Source organism: Chionomys nivalis, chromosome 1, assembly GCF_950005125.1.
Source record: "Chionomys nivalis chromosome 1, mChiNiv1.1, whole genome shotgun sequence".
Taxonomy (NCBI): domain Eukaryota; kingdom Metazoa; phylum Chordata; class Mammalia; order Rodentia; family Cricetidae; genus Chionomys; species Chionomys nivalis.
In genome coordinates this window covers 43628231-43644280 of record NC_080086.1, presented here as the reverse complement: position 1 = coordinate 43644280, position 16050 = coordinate 43628231, and the positions used below count along the sequence as shown (strand labels likewise).

The 16050-nt window shown below is 37.6% G+C and overlaps 1 pseudogene; it reads left to right on the top strand.

The window, feature by feature from the left end:
- Window positions 1-12874: 12874 nt before the first annotated feature.
- LOC130878230 (heterogeneous nuclear ribonucleoprotein F-like) lies at window positions 12875-13891 on the top strand (annotated as a pseudogene).
- The last annotated feature ends 2159 nt before the right edge of the window (window positions 13892-16050 follow it).

The following is a 16050-nucleotide window of genomic DNA, read 5'->3' as shown; positions in this document are numbered from 1 at the left end:
TAATTTGATATGCCAGATTACTTTGTGTAAATTGTCAATTTAACAATTTTCTTGTTTTTCAAGGGTGAAGGTTGATGTCCACCTTAGCTAAATTCTTAGTATCTGTATTGATGGCCTGGTACAACACAACTATTTCTTGAAAAAAGTTGCTCAGTACATAATAGAGAATATCTATTTTGGTTTTTGTTCTTTAAATACGAGGGAGACTTCATGAAATAGTCCCTGCCAAAAAGAATAGGTTTCAACAAACTCTGTTCTGTCTGTATAACTGTAATACTTATTAGCAAAATCATATGTATAACATTTTTAATATTCAGTCTTGAAAAATGTAGAAGACATCAGATACTATTCACTTCTTTCAAAAGAAAACTTGACGCTATTGGTTCATAGTGGAATTCACTATCCATGGCCAAGAGGATTTAATACTAAGGCAAAGCTATCTGTATTGTGATTCCAAGCCTCCTTGAAACTGAGTTTAATGACTACAGAGGGCTCTATCCTCTGTTCTGCATTCTGTGTTAAAGAAAAAATGTTCCTTGGAATGAGGCTAGTGTATCTTACCCTGTATAAGGTTGAGTTATGAATTCAACTGTCTACTGAACTATCTCCAAGTCTTTTGGGTTTTTCTAGTATAGAATAAAAGTTTTATGACATTAAGAAATGGGACTAGAAATCCTGGCCTGGGATATGAAAACTCAATTTCCCAGAACAACTTTAGCCAACAGAAAGACCTCTTTTCCACTCCTTCAGGACATTTTCCTAAGAATGCAAAGGTTTCTCTTGGTGGCAGATTGGATAATGAGAAACAGATGGTTATCTAGACTCATTTGCAGGTGATTGAATAGGTAGTGGTACTTTTTTTTTGAGACAGAAATAGCACACAGTGAAACTGAGAGCCATGAGTTTGAATCGTGACATATAATTTTGGACAAGTTACTCAAACTCTCTTTGTCTCCATCATTTATATGTAAAAATACTATAATGCTATAATGAATGTACCTCCAAAACATAAGGAGCATAAGAACCAAATGATAATATATATATATATATATATATATATATATATATATATATATATATATATATATATATATATCTCACTTAGAACTGCACATACACACATGTAATTATTAGCATTTTGTTATTCTTTATTAATAGCATCATAATTAACATTTTAAGCACCATCAATAAAGACACAGGAGGAAGAAGAGTTTAAAAAGATGTAGGTGTGATGGTTTGGATGATAATGCCACCATGGGTTCATACATTTAAAGACTTGGTGAAAATTTGTAGAATTGTTTCGGGAGGATTAGGTCTTGGAGGAGGTGTGTAACTGGGGACAGGCCTTGAAGTTTTAAAACTGCACCCCATGTCCAGACAATTCTCTTTGCTTTTTACTTTTGAATATGAACATAGCTCTCAGTTACTGCTCCCACACATGCCTGCTTGCTTGCTGCCATGATCCAGGCCATGATGGTCATGAACTGATCCCATGAAATAGTAAGCCACAATAAACACTTTCTTCTAAGAGTTGCCTTGATCATGAATTCCTTTAGAAAAACACAAACATCACTAAGACAGGAGGTTTGCAGAGGCATATTCAATTAGAGGGCATCTAGTGGGTAAATAGAGAAATTGGTTTTTGACCAAAAGTTGCTGGTGTGGTGTTTGGGTTGCTGATGTAGTTTTTGGAATTACTAGAATATGGGGCATAGAGGACAGAAATAGACACGACATACATTAGATCAGACCACACAAAGAGACCAGAAGTGAGATGCGAATAAAGTACCCTGTGAAGGAATTATAAAGAAAGAGGAGCCAGTGACAAAACTAATGGTCTTAGGTAGAAAACCATCAGCAGGTTAGAAATTAGGGGATGGAAAAGCTCAATAAATTCTAAATGATCTAGAAACACCAAAAAAATCTTAGGAGACGAGTGGGTCCATTGTACTGAACACTTAGGAGTTCATTAACTAGAGTGTTCTTAGTCTGGAGGCCTCCCTCATTTAGCCAGTGGCTAACTTAAAATTAGAGGTCAGGACTGGGCTCGTTATTACATGATTCTCTGTCAGGGAAGGAACTTTATGCTCTGTGTTACAAACTCGTGGAACCTAGTCCTGCTGAGGAATTTCCTTCTATCTAGGAGGTCAGCAAAAGCTTATGTCTTAGGAAAAATAATTCTCAGGATAGGGAATACCATAAAGACTCAATAGTTATTTGTAAAATATTAAATTTCATTGGGGTATGTGCTGGCTACATTTATGTCACCTTGACACAAGCTATAGTCATTTTTGTAAATGGAATCTTGTTTCAGAAAATGTTCCCACTAGATGCGTCAGTGGGCAAGCCTGTGGTACATTTTCTTGGTTGATGATTGATGTGGGGGGTTCCCAGATCACTGTGGGCCAAACAACACTTGGGTCGGTGGTCCTGGGTGCTTATCAGAAAGTAGTCTCGACCGAAAAATGGATAAAGAAAATGTAGTATATTTATGCAATGGAGTACTACACAGCAGAGAAAAATGACATCTTGAAATTTGCAGGCAAATGGATGGAGCTAGAAAACATCATATTGAGTGAGGTTACTCAGACTCAGAAAGACAATTATCACATGTACTCACTTATAAGTGTCTTTTAAACATAAAGCAAAGAAAATCAGTCTACAAATCACAATCTCAGAGAACCTAGACAGCAATGAGGACCCTAAGAGAGACATACATGGATCTAATCTACATGGGAAGTAGAAAAAGACAAGATCTCCTGAGTAAATTACGAGCATGGTGACCATGGAAGAGAGTTGGAGGGGAGGAGAGAGGCAGGGAGGGGAGCAGAGAAAAAATGTATAGCTCAATAAAATCAATAAAAAGGAAAGTAGTCTGATCAAGCCAGTCAGTAGTACTTCTCTATAGCCTTGAAAGAGAATGCCTACACATTGAACTCTTGAAAGGTATTCTGATTTTCAAAGATCATTATAAAATATTGATACAGTTAATTCCAGGGATGATTTCAGGCAGAGACTGTGGCTCTATTCCATGTCACAATATGAAATCAAAAACACAGCAACACAGTCATAAAGAGCCACACCGCTGAATTAGGCTATTGACTGTGTGCCATAACTTCTGCTCACTGCTCTGTCATTTTGTCTGTAACCAGTCAGCACTCACTAGTAGACAAGCAGCAGCAGGTACAAAAAAGCTGCAAAAATTTGGCAAAGAAAAGTTTAAAATTATGAAAATTTTATCCATTAAGTCACATTTTCCTAGAAACTGCAAAACCCAGCAATTATTCCAATTTAGCGATGGAACATTTTCTTTTCTCAGGGATGGAGAATCTCTAATCATTTTGCAATTTCATAATACAAATTGTTCTATTGATTGACAGTGGTGACTTGTCTAGATACAGAGACACAGTATCAGCAACGGCACTTCCGTGACTTTAATCCTGGACTGAGGCTAGTCAAATGGGGGCCAGCAGTGAAGTGTCATTTGCAGTAGTATAGTATAATGTCTGGTTCCTTTGGCCAAACAGAAATGAATTTTCAACTTTTTTTGCCATTTCTCATATTTAACACCCCTCCCATTTTTTGTGCCACATATAAAACATTTTAGTCTAGAACAGAGGTTCTCAACCTGTGGGTCTCAATCCCTTTGGTGGTTGCATATCAGATATTTACACTATAATTGGGGGGTCACAGCACTGGGAAGGCTGGGAACCAGTGTTCTAGAATAAACGGAAGAGCGATGCAATTCGGGTTGACACCCTTCCTCCCCCACATTGTTCTCAGAGCCTCTGGTTACTAAAGTCTTCTAAACTACTATGAATGAAAACCTTTTTAGCTGCACTGAAAGCAAAACATCAGAGCAAGATCTCTGTGCTGACTCCTATACCTACAGCGTCTACTGGGACCTGGCACACAGCTGTTTAGAAAATACTTGTTTTTCAACCTGAAGTCCTCACAGAAATATTGTACTCAGAGAAGTATGGTTTTTGGAGTCAGTCACCCCTTATTTGACTTGGTTTCTTAGGCAAGGAACTTAATAACATTTCAAAATTTATACTTCTTTTTAATTGAGGCAACAATGCTTACCTCTTATAGTATCACTGCCATGAAATTTATGAGTTAATATAAACAGAGCATTAAAACAGCACCTCATATGTAGGCATTAATTGATAAATGGAAGTTGCCGTTATTAGAAACCGCAGATTAGATTTCTTCCAGTTTTATAGACTTTATAAATTGTACAGATATCAAGCAGTGTGGGTTTATTAGAAGGCAGACTCCGAAATAGACTGTTTCATGATTTCAAAAACAAAGAAAACTTACTAACACATCTTAACAATTATCAGTCCACCCAGCAGAGAATAGTTCGTTATACCTAATTTAAATCTCCACTGCTAACAATTAAAAACAAAAAACTTTGTCTGCCAGAGGAACTCTAAAATTATTTGCTTGCAAAGTGAGCAAAAAGCTTAGGGAATGGACTATTTTAATGAAAATCATTTTTGTTCCTCTTATCAAGGCAAACTTGCTAATTAACACCACAAGCTTTTCTATGATTATGATTTAAGCCAAACAGATGGGCCTCAGATTGAAAGCCAAATTTCTAAGTTGGTTTACCTATAAAAAGAACGACTGTGAGATGTTTCTACAAGTGAACATCTGATTTACCATTTGCCCAGCAAAGTAAATAAATAAAGAAAGCATATGAAACCTCTAACAAGGTCATACCCCTGAGCAGAGTCTGGGAACAAGCAGCACTTGAGAGTTAGGAGCTAAATCTCAGAGTTTAGAGGGACCGTATAAGTAAAATAGTACCACTTCTTGGCTACAAAGCAGAGGCGTGTGTGTGGGTGTGTGTGTGTGTGTGTGCGCACACGCACATGTGTGCATGCTGGAGGCGGGTCAAATCTAACCATGCCTAGCTTTCAGTCTTGCATGTAACCTCAGGCTTACATATATTTAGTATATTTAGCTGGGAAGAATATCATCACTGACTAGCCATAGTTAATGCTGAATATTATTCCCAGCCTGGAGTTATAGAGGAACAGTGATACTAATCAGAAGAATAAACCTACGAATCTAATTTTGGAGACAGCTGGTTTGATTTATTCTGCTTGTTTGAGGGTAGTTTCTAGTTTCCCAGGGTAGACATTCACATTATTGTTCTATGCGTTTCTTCTTTTCTCATATGTTCTCTTGATATTATATAATTCTGGCTAAGTATTTCTATGTTGCATTCCATGAAATTGGTAATATATATTTTCAATTAGCTTAATTTTTTTAGATTTAAAAAAATCCCAGATTTTGGCTGGGTATGGTGGCTCATAGCACTTGGGAGGTGGAAGAAGCAGACATTTGTTTATTTGAAGTCACTGAAATTACCCCGGTCTATACAAGTTCCATAGTAGCCTGGTCTATAGAATGAGACTTTGTCTCAAAAACTATAATTGAATGAAATTTTATTGTTGCTGTTATGGTGTGTGTGTGTGAGTTCTTGGTGTGCCATGGCATGCTGGTGAAGGTCAGAGGACCAGGTTGTGGAGTGTGCATTCTCCTTCGACCTTTGCATGGATTCCTACACTCAAACTCAGGTCATGAGGCTTGTCTGAATGAATTTGTACTGACGAAACCATCTTACTAGTCCCTAGTTTAGAATATTTGAGCATTTCTCTTGTAATCATATGTTGTTTAAAATACACTGTTCCACATTTTCCTTATCCATTATTAGATTGAAGGGCATTTAGATTGTTTCCAGGTTCTGGCTATGACAAACAATACTACTATGAACATAGTTGAGCACATGCCCTTGTGGTACAATTGAGCATTTGCACAACGGAGTACTACACAGCAAACAAACAAACAAAAAAAACAACGACATCTTGAATTTTGCATGAAAATGGATGGAGCTAGAAAACATTTTGAGTGAGGTAACCCAGATATAGAAAGACAATTATTAAATATACTCACTCACAGGTGGTTTTTAAACATAAAGCAAAGAAAACCAGCCTACAAACCACAATCCCAGAGAACTTAGACAGCAAAGGGGACACTAAGAGAGATTTACATAGATCTAATCTGCATGGGAAGTAGAAAATAGAAAAAGCAAGATCTCCTGAGTAAATTGAGAGCATGGGGACCTTAGGGGAGGGTTGAAGAGGGGAGGGAACAGGAAGAGAGGGGAGCAGAAAAAATGTAAAGCTCAATAAAAATCAATATTTCACATAGGTATTCTTAATATCCTTCAAAGAATACAGAATATGGTATTTTAAATATTTTAATAACTTAGGGCTTTTCATGACAATAAGGCATGTCTGCTCCTGGCAGCACCAATCTACTTCAAGAGAAAGATGGGCATTGAAGAGGCTCCTTATGGAGTTGGTTAGCCATTTGGGCAAGAAACTGCTCTTGCCTGGACTGTTGCATAAACTGGACACAAAGAACCAGCAGAGAGAGGACTGCTGAACTTGCCTAAAGGTGAGATGATCTATTGGGGTTCCTGATTCATGAAAGAGTCTGCGAGACATTCTGCAGGACACAGCAGATAGTGACTGAACTGCCTTTGAAATTTCCTGCTTCATGGAAATGTCTCTGGATACTATGGGCCTGAAGGCTGAAGATGGATGCTCCAAAGGTACAGACGAACTTTGGGTAACTGTCCAGGCAGCGAGATGTCTCTGTGATTTCTAGAGTTTTGTAAGTTGCTTACTTTTCATTTACTTAGGTAATATTATATCCTTCTGGAGTCTTTGATGGAGTTGAAGAATAGATAGATAGTTATAGTTGTTTTCCTTTGTTATGATAAAAGATAAAGTAGATGTAAATATTGTAACTGTAATTCTTGCTTGATAACTGTTTTGTTGTATGTAATTTTGCTATGTTAAAGTTAAAGCCTTCTTTTCTTTGTTTAAACAGAAAAAGGGGGAATGATGTGGGAGTGTTATATATCAATCTGTTGATTTCATTGGTTAATCAATAAAGAAACTGCTTGGCCTGATAGGTTAGAACATAGGTGGGTGGAATAAACAGAACAGAATGCTGGGAGGAAAAGGAAGTGAGGCAGATGCCATGCTGCTCCTCTCCAGGGCAGATGTGATGAAACTAGCCGCCAGGTCAGACATGCTGAATCTTTCCTGGTAAGACTGATGCTACGAGGATTACTAAATATGGCTTAGGCAAGATGTGAGAATTAGCCATTAAGATGCTAGAACTAATGGCCAAGCAGTGTTTAAAAGAATACAGTTTCCATGTAATTATTTCGGGCATAAGCTAGCCAGGCGGCCAGGAACCAGGTGACAGGAGCCAGGTGGCAGCTCCTACTACAATTTCTTAAGATAAAGTATTTCTTTTTCTGTTCAAAGCAATTACTACTATACTGGGGTCTTATTGGTGTGGTGTTGAGGGCAGGAGAATATGAGTGTTTTGCAAGATTTTGGGTAAATTTCATTTCTTTAGTTGACTCAAAGTTACACCCTTCAACAGGTATTTCTTCCTTTCCTTTTTCGTCTTCTGTTTAGAAGTTGTGCCATTCCTGTTTCTTGCTTTGAGGCCTTGTCTTCCATTGATGGTTTCCCCACTCTGCTAAAGAGACACAAGAAAACTCGAGAAGATGCTACTTGGAGGATTGTCTTTCTACTATACTAGGGTCTGGGAAATTTTCAATAGTAAATCTTTGTAATAGAGAGGTCTCTGGGCAGAATTTACAATTTTTCTTTTCTTATAGTTTTTCCCAGAGTTTTGAGGGATGTATTTCTGAGAACACCATGATAAAAAACTGCTGCAGTTCCTGTAAGCAAAGCTCATGGAAACAGGAGATCACCAAAGACTAGTTCTCAGAAGTTAGAAGGAAAATAAAAATAATTTTGTTTATTTAGGTTTTTCTTTTTTGATGATGTGAGAATGCTGTTTCTCAAGACAATTGCATGATTGCATATCACAGGTGATAACTCAAGACTCTGTTGCAAAAAGGGAAAATATATTTATTTGCCTATATAACAAATCATGGAGAGGCAGACAAAGCTGGCTTCAGGGGCTATCAAAGCTAAGGCTGTGCATATGCCAAGACTGCTTCAACACACTTTGACTTCTTCATGTTTCAATGGTGATGTTTACTCGTGACAGCTTCCCATCTGTCTCTATTTATGGCTGCAGGCAAATCTGGACTCTGATTTTAACATGTCTTTCACTACAGAAGACACTTACAAAAGACAGTCCTGTGGCTAATTTTGATTTCTTCACTATATTTCATAGGAACAGAGCATAGACCAATCACTATGGCTATGCTGGCAGAGGAAATTGTCATTGGCTCAGTCTGAGAGCAAGGGCACTCTTGGTGCTGGGGAGATGGGACTGTACCCAGAAAAAGCTAATTGAGATTCTTTCTGGATGTAAGGAACATGAGCACAAGAGGGGAAAAGAGAGTGTTTTAGAAAAGAGAATGAAAACAAATAACCTGCACCTAGGATTAGCCCACATGAGACAAGATTCACCTTTTCTACAGCTTCCTGTGCTTGCAGCCCTTTCTGTCTGTAGTAGCCTGACAATATATGGGAACAAGTTATTGTGACAAGAGATTTTCATTTTCCATGTTGTTGAGTTGCTGTCAGAATAAATCTAGTGAAAGGGGGAAATCAAAGCTGTTTTCTTTTGTTGGCTAATTTTGTTTCATAAATGCTGAGATTCACCTTGGTCTGAAATATGACTGTTGCATGATGAATAAAAACCCAGAGACAGATATTGGGGTGCAAGCTGAGAGATCAGAAAAGCAAAATAGTCAACCACTAGAGAGCTCTTACATCTACAAAATCTTTAGACTAGAAAGAGAGTGAGTTCCTGTCTCTTCCCACCTTATATTCCTTTCTGGTGCTTGTATTAAAGGTATGTACTACCACCACCTAGCCTCTCTAACTAGTGTGGCTCTGCCATTAAAGGTGTGTGCCACTACTGCCTGGGATTTATGACTGACTAATATCACTAGCTTTGCACTTTGATCTTCAGGCAAGATTTATTTATTAAAACACAAATAAAATATCATTGTTTTTCTCCCTTTTTCTCTAAAACAAAAAAGAAGGCTATAACTAATATAAGAAAAATTATACAATAAGTACTATAACTGTATACAATATATACAGGCAATGAGTATATCAACAATGTCTAGTCCATTTGCATTTGACAAATTCAGAGAAAATGCTCTATTATTTATCTTATTTTGGTGAGTCCAAAGTCTTGTACCCAATTTCTATCATAACTTGCATTACCATCCAAAACTATCTTTTGATATCTCTTAACCTTATACACCTTTTACACTTCTTTAGTAAATTTCTTGTAAACAAGAAAAACTATAACTATCTAGCTTTTAACTACCTCAGAGACCCAAGAAGGAAATAATGTTAACTGAGTAAGCAGCAACTTCTAGCAAGAGATTTAAAAAAAAAATTGAGAAATGTTGGAAGTAGCTGGCTGCCTAAAAGCCTAGAATATTCAACAGACTTTTTTATAAAGCAGGATTTTTGAAAAGACTGTCCTGTCTTCTTTTGACAAGGTTTTTCAGCCACTCTCTTTTTGTTCTGCTTGCACAATTAAGACAGCATATTTGCCAGTAGTTGAGGTAAGGGCATTTTCTTGCTCAATGACTTTCTTTTGCCACAAAGAAAGTAAACTCCTTGTGAAGTTTCTTTGATGCCCACTATCTTCTCTCAAGTAGATTGTTGCTGCCAGGAGCAGACATGTCTCACTGTCATAAAAAAGAACTATGTTATTAAAACATCTTAAGTGCCATATTCTGTAGATTCTGAAGTGTTTGAAGATGATCTGTCAAAGATATATTTCTGTTTGACTTTGAAAATATACCTAATATGACTACAAGTTTAATTGAACTAGGTGACAAATTACTAAAATGCATTTTTTATTATCCTAAACAGTTGGTAATAATAACTTTCAAGAACTAGAAATTTTTATTATGTGTCAAATGAGCTGAATAGTTACAATACCTTGAAAAAATTAGAAGAATATGTTTTAACAAAGTTAATTTCAAATTTGTATCAATATTCAAAATTTGTATACAATATAGGAAAGTCTCATCCAATATAAAATATTTAAATCTAGTAGTTGCTTTTTAAAAGTAGATTCAATAATATACCTTTTAATTTTATCATATCTATATCCTTCCTTTTTTCTATCTCTACCCTTTTATCCTATCATATTTGCATCCCACTTTTTTCTTTTCAAAACAAGAACTCTGAATCTCATCTCTTTTGTTAAACTTTCCTCCTGACTGTAACTGATAACAAATTATAACCAACAGCTTAAACAATGACAAATATCCTTAACCTATTAATGATCAAAAACTACCCACCACACCTTTTTGGAATGTGGGCGTCATATTTTTAAATTTGCTTCCTGATGTCTGGGGGTGATGGCATCTTTAAGGGATCTTGAAAAAAATTTGGGCTAATTGTCAAGTTCTGAGAGGGGTAGTTGTGTATTATTTGTTATCCGGTCCCGTCTCTGTGCTACAGGACCTGGTAGGCCTGTATGAGATGGGATGTGTGTTATGTATGTGGGATGATTTCTATTCCTAATTATATGTTGTAACTGCAAAATAATAAAGTCAATTCTGTATCATCTGGTATAAATTAAGCAGTTTCAATATACAAAAACCTCTTTTTGCATATTGTGAATCAGTAACTATGTTGAGAGGTTCTTTAAAATCACTAGTACCATGAGAATAGCATATTATTTTGACTTTTGGATGGAATCATAATGGCTTTGATACATTTTACTTAAATTTTGTGATTTGTAATCTTCCTTTCCTAATTTATTTGCATTAATATAGAATATAGGGTCTCCAGTCATTGGTGTTTCCCGTACAATATGAGTAAGGAGCTAGATAGTTCTCTTTATAAATTGAAGTCTATTGCTTTTGGGATTTTTGTTATTCATGTACCAACTGTTCTAAAATCTGAAGTTTCTCTTTTGTTAAAGGCCATTTTGTAACCCATATAGGTTTGTCTGTCAACCATTTTATAGGTAGGGCTGTGGGAGCCTTTGGAAGATCAGCAGATTTTGTGCCCTGTTCATGTATAACCTCAATGCTCAGTGACTATACTTTATACTTTATAATATTTTCCACAGATAGATACATTAATTTATGGTTTATTTCTAAGATTGGGGAATGTTAATCTGAGTATTCGATTCCTGCAACAAGTCATGTCTCTGCAAATTCATTGCTATGTTAGCTACATATGGCTCTACTTTTCCTCTTTGTCCTTCCAGTCCTTTACATTTAACCCATTTCATGCTCTGTTTTACCTGAGATAAAGTTCCAATCCCTAAATGCTGAACATTCACATCTTTAAGAGGCCAATTTGGATGCCAAGATTCTGGTAAAATTATTGTTACATTTGCACCTGTGTGAACAAAACCTTCAATGACATCGTTTATTTGTATTCTTAATTTTGGTATTTGTTCATTTATAGAAGTTTGCCAAAATACTTGCTTTATGATTTCTCCTGAATTTTTGTTCTCTTTTCTATCTGTTCTATTATCCAGAGCAGTATAGTTTCTTACAGTAGGCATTAGGTTCTTTAATTGCTCTGGGAAGGAGTTTCCAGTGTGACGGCAGGAAACAAATGACCTGGATTTAGGATGGGGCTTGTGACAGGCCCATCAAGAAGTTTCCTGATAACAAAGGGTTGCCTTGATCCTTCCGGCTTTGTCATGGAAGGAGGACTGTGCCTCATCTTCCTGAAGGTTGAGAACAAAAACAAGATGCACCTGGACTTTCCCCAGACTTCTCTGTCCTTTTAAAGCTTCTGGTGGAGTTGGGGTTTGTAAGCCACGTTGAATATTGAAATTAGAAGTCACTTCTGCCTTCCTCTGTGGAAAACTTGTACCTTCCATAAGTTGATGTGGGAGTGATTTCTTTTTAATCTGTTGCTTTCATTGGTTAATTAATAAAGAAACTGCCTAGGCCCATTTGATAGGCCAACCCTTAGGTGAGTGGAGTAAACAGAACAAAAGGCTGGGAGAAAGAAGCTGAGTCAGTGAGTCGTCATGATTCTCTCACTCCAGACAGACGCAGGTTATGATCTTTCCTGGTAAGCCAGCTCGTGGTGCTACACAGAATATTAGAAATGGGTTAGATCAATATGTAAGAGCTAGCCAATAAGAGGCTGAAACTAATGGGCCAGTCAATGTTTAAAAGAATACAGTTTCCAGGTAATTATTTTGGGGCATAAGCTAGCCATGTGGGCGGCTGGGTGGCGGGGACGCAGCCCCACCGCTCATATCACAACAATAAGTGTTTACTACAGAAGGCACCTGTGGTGGTTCTTTAAGCTACCAAAAATTGCCCAAACTTGTGTGACATCAAGCCTGTCAAGTGTCCGTGATGCTGGGCCCTGAGGGAGGTGAAGGCTATGTGGTCAAACTCCATGGCCTACGGTTGCAGGAGCTCCTTCTGCTCCTTCAGCCAATAGCCGCTGAGATACCAGCTCATTGGCGTGTGGTCTCTCTCCCTTTAAAAAAGTGGCCTCTCCTCTCTTTTTTGCTTCCGACTCCGCTTCTGGTGACTAGACTCCTTCCTGATTGCGCAGAGAGCTGTTGTCTGGGACGGTGATCTGTAAGTTTTTTCCCCTTTAAATAAATACCATCCTATTAATCATAATTCCAAACTGGTTTGGGATTGTTTGTGATTTATGTCTTCATCAGCCTACCCTGGTCCTGCTCAATTGAGGACGTACAAAACTTCCTCTCTGACTGCACAATTCATGATGGGGTTGCAGGTATTCATTTCATTTATACTAGAGAAGGCAGGCAGAGTGGTGAGGCTTTTGTTGAACTTGAGTCAGAAGATGATGTAAATTTGGCTCTGAAAAAAGACAGGGAAAGCATGGGACACCAATATATTGAGGTATTCAAGTCACACAGAACCAAGATGGATTGGGTGTTGAAGCACAGTGGTCCAAACAGTGCCGACAGTGCCAATGATGGCTTTGTGAGGCTTCGGGGACTCCTGTTTGGATGTACAAAGGAAGAAATTGTTCAGTTCTTCTCACGGTTGGAAATTGTGCTAAACGGGAATCACATTACCTATGGACCTGAAGGGCAAGATTACAGGGGAGGCCTTTGTTCAGTTTGCCTTACAAGAGTTAGCTGAGAAAGCTCTAGGGAAGCACAAGGAGAGAATAGGGCACAGGTATATCGAGGTGTTCAAGAGCAGTCAGGAGGAAGTTAGGTCATACTCAGATCCACCTCTGAAGTTCATGTCTGTGCAGAGGCCTGGGCCCTATGACCAGCCTGCACAGCCCGGAGGTGCATTGGCATTGTAAAACAGGCAGGCTTGGATAGGATGAGGTCTGGTGCCTATAGGGCAGGCTATGGGGCTATGAAGAATACAGTGGCCTCAGTGATGGCTATAGCTTCACCACTGACCTGTTTGGGAGAGACCTCAGCTACTGTCTCTTAGGAATGTATGACGACAGATACGGAGACAGAGAGTTCACAGTGCAGAGCACCACTGGCCACTGTGTTCACATGAGAGGGCTGCCTTACAAAGCAACGGAGAACGACATTTACAACTTCTTCTCTCCACCCAACCCTGTTAAGAGTTCATATTGAGATTGGTCCTGATGAAAAAGTGACGGGAGAAGCTGATGTTGAGTTTGCCACTCATGAAGAAGCAGTGGCAGCTATGTCGAAGGACAGGGCCAACATGCAGCACAGATACATAGAACTCTTCCTGAATTCAACAACAGGGGCTAGCATCAGGGCTTATAGCAGCCAGGTGATGCAGGGCATGGGAGTGTGAGCTGCCCAGGCCACTTATAGTCAGTGAGTGGCTGTTATGGGGGCCAGCTACAGCGGTCAAAACAGCATGGGTGGATATGATTAGTGTTGTAGAAGCATTTGAGTTATTTCAAACAAAAATTTCACAGGCAGCCAGTAAGCAGTCAAGAGCAGTTTATAACTCTAGAGGAAGCTGGGGAACCCACTTTGCACCATGAGTTTGTGAAAATCTGGAATAAAAAAAATTACCTCTTCAGTGTTTCTCATGCAAACTTTTCTTCTAGCATGTAATATTGAGTAAACTAAAACTATTTTCTTCTGCTTTTCTCAATTAACAGTTTTGGTAGTATACTTAAGAGTGATGTTGTCTGAGTTAAGTAGTTTTAAGTATGTTGAGTGGATCTTTAAGCACACCACAGTGAACACACTGGGGGACATGTACTTTTCTGGTGAACTCAAAGGTGCTAGATCCCTAATGCAAAGAGAAGCATTTCTCATGTTCTAGTTTATATTTTCACTTAAATCTTTAGGTTAAGTTTAAGCTTTTTAAAAGTTAGTTTTGAGAATTGAGATACAATACTAATACTGTAGGAATTGGTGAGGCCTTGACTTAAAGCTTTCTTTGTACTGTGATTTCCTTTTGGGTGTATTTTGCTAAATGAAACTTGTTAAATTTTTTGTTAATTAAATTTTTTTCTTAAAATAAAGAATTTTTCACAAAAAAACCCAAAGGGTTGCCTTGAATATCTCTTGTTGTTCTACATTCATTAGTCCCATGCCTGCCTTGCCACACCTTCTGCATAATTGAGAAGGGAGGGGCCTTTTGTTTGGATTATGCTTAGAATAAACATTGTTTCTAGGAATTCCCTGTTTAATTTACAATCCCTATTAAAGTGACCTTGCTTGCCAGTTACTACATTTGACATTTCAGTTTTTTTCTCAAACCTGTGGACATCACTTCTATTCAAGCATCATTATGGTCATGAGATTCAATACTGATAGTATCTCAGATCCATTCCACCAAGGGTGCTGACATTCTTTAAAAACCCAATTATTGGGGCTGGAGAGATGGCTCAGTGGTTGAGAGCACTGATTGCTCTTCCAGAGGTCCTGAGTTTGAGCCCCAGCAACCACATGGTGGCTCACAACCATCTGTAATGAGATCTGGTGCCCTCTTCTGCTTTGCAGGCATACATAGAGGCAGAATGTTGTATACATAATAAATAAATAAATCTTAAAAAAATTATCCTTTTGCATTGAAAATTAGCATTTCCAAAGCCCAAGATTCAATTATTATTTGTCTAGCTTCTGAATTTGTAATCATTCTATTTACTACTTATGGTTATGTCAATCTTTGTAAGAAATCCATAATGGCTTTTTGGGGCCATGTATGACTTTAGTAAATGATTCAACCTTCTTTTCTACTTATTCAATTCTGTCACAAGCTTTCAAATTTGCTGCATATCATAAAGTCAGGATGTGACCATCATATAAGGATTGCCTTTCTGTAGTAGCATAATCCCCTTGTCCAAGAATTTGATCTTGGGATATTTCCATAGCTCTATCTTTACTCCATTGTTCAGTAGTCTTAGTCTCTTCTTTGAGTCAGGTACTCCATTGCAATTGTAGACCAGGCTCTAAAACAACTTTAACCAAGTCTATCCAGTCTTTATGGGTAATTCTATTACAAACTGATTATGAATTTAACATTTGCTTCACAAAAAGTGAATGCATACAATATGAGACTATTGTTTCCTTGAACCTCCTTAAATCCAACATTTCCACAGGAATCCATTTAACTCTTGCACAGCTTCCAGGATATCTATCATTTGGCAGTTTTTTTCTATAAAGTTGGTTATTTGAAAAATCTTAGGCTGTTCCTCCCTAGCCTTTTAGTACAATGCTAAAATTGGTTCTCCATCAAATTCCTCTGTTTGTATTTGAATATATCTATGCTCTGTTTTGTTAAGTTTTTCTTAGGCCTGTATCTTGACAGTTAAACCAAACAATTTGTTAAGAGAGAAACCAAGAATTGTCTAAATGACAAGGATTGTCAAAATGTTAATTAACAACGCATCAGTCCCTGTTAAGTTGTTTATCCCTTCATTTAGTTGTTCCATTTTTAAATAATGCATTATATAATCATAATTAGACCTAATTTTCTCCATTGTAATTCTGTTTTCCATTTTTTTTTAATGTTGGAAAAAACTCTTCCTTTTAACTAATTCCTCCCTTAAGGAATTTTCTCACCAAGTCTGCCACTGA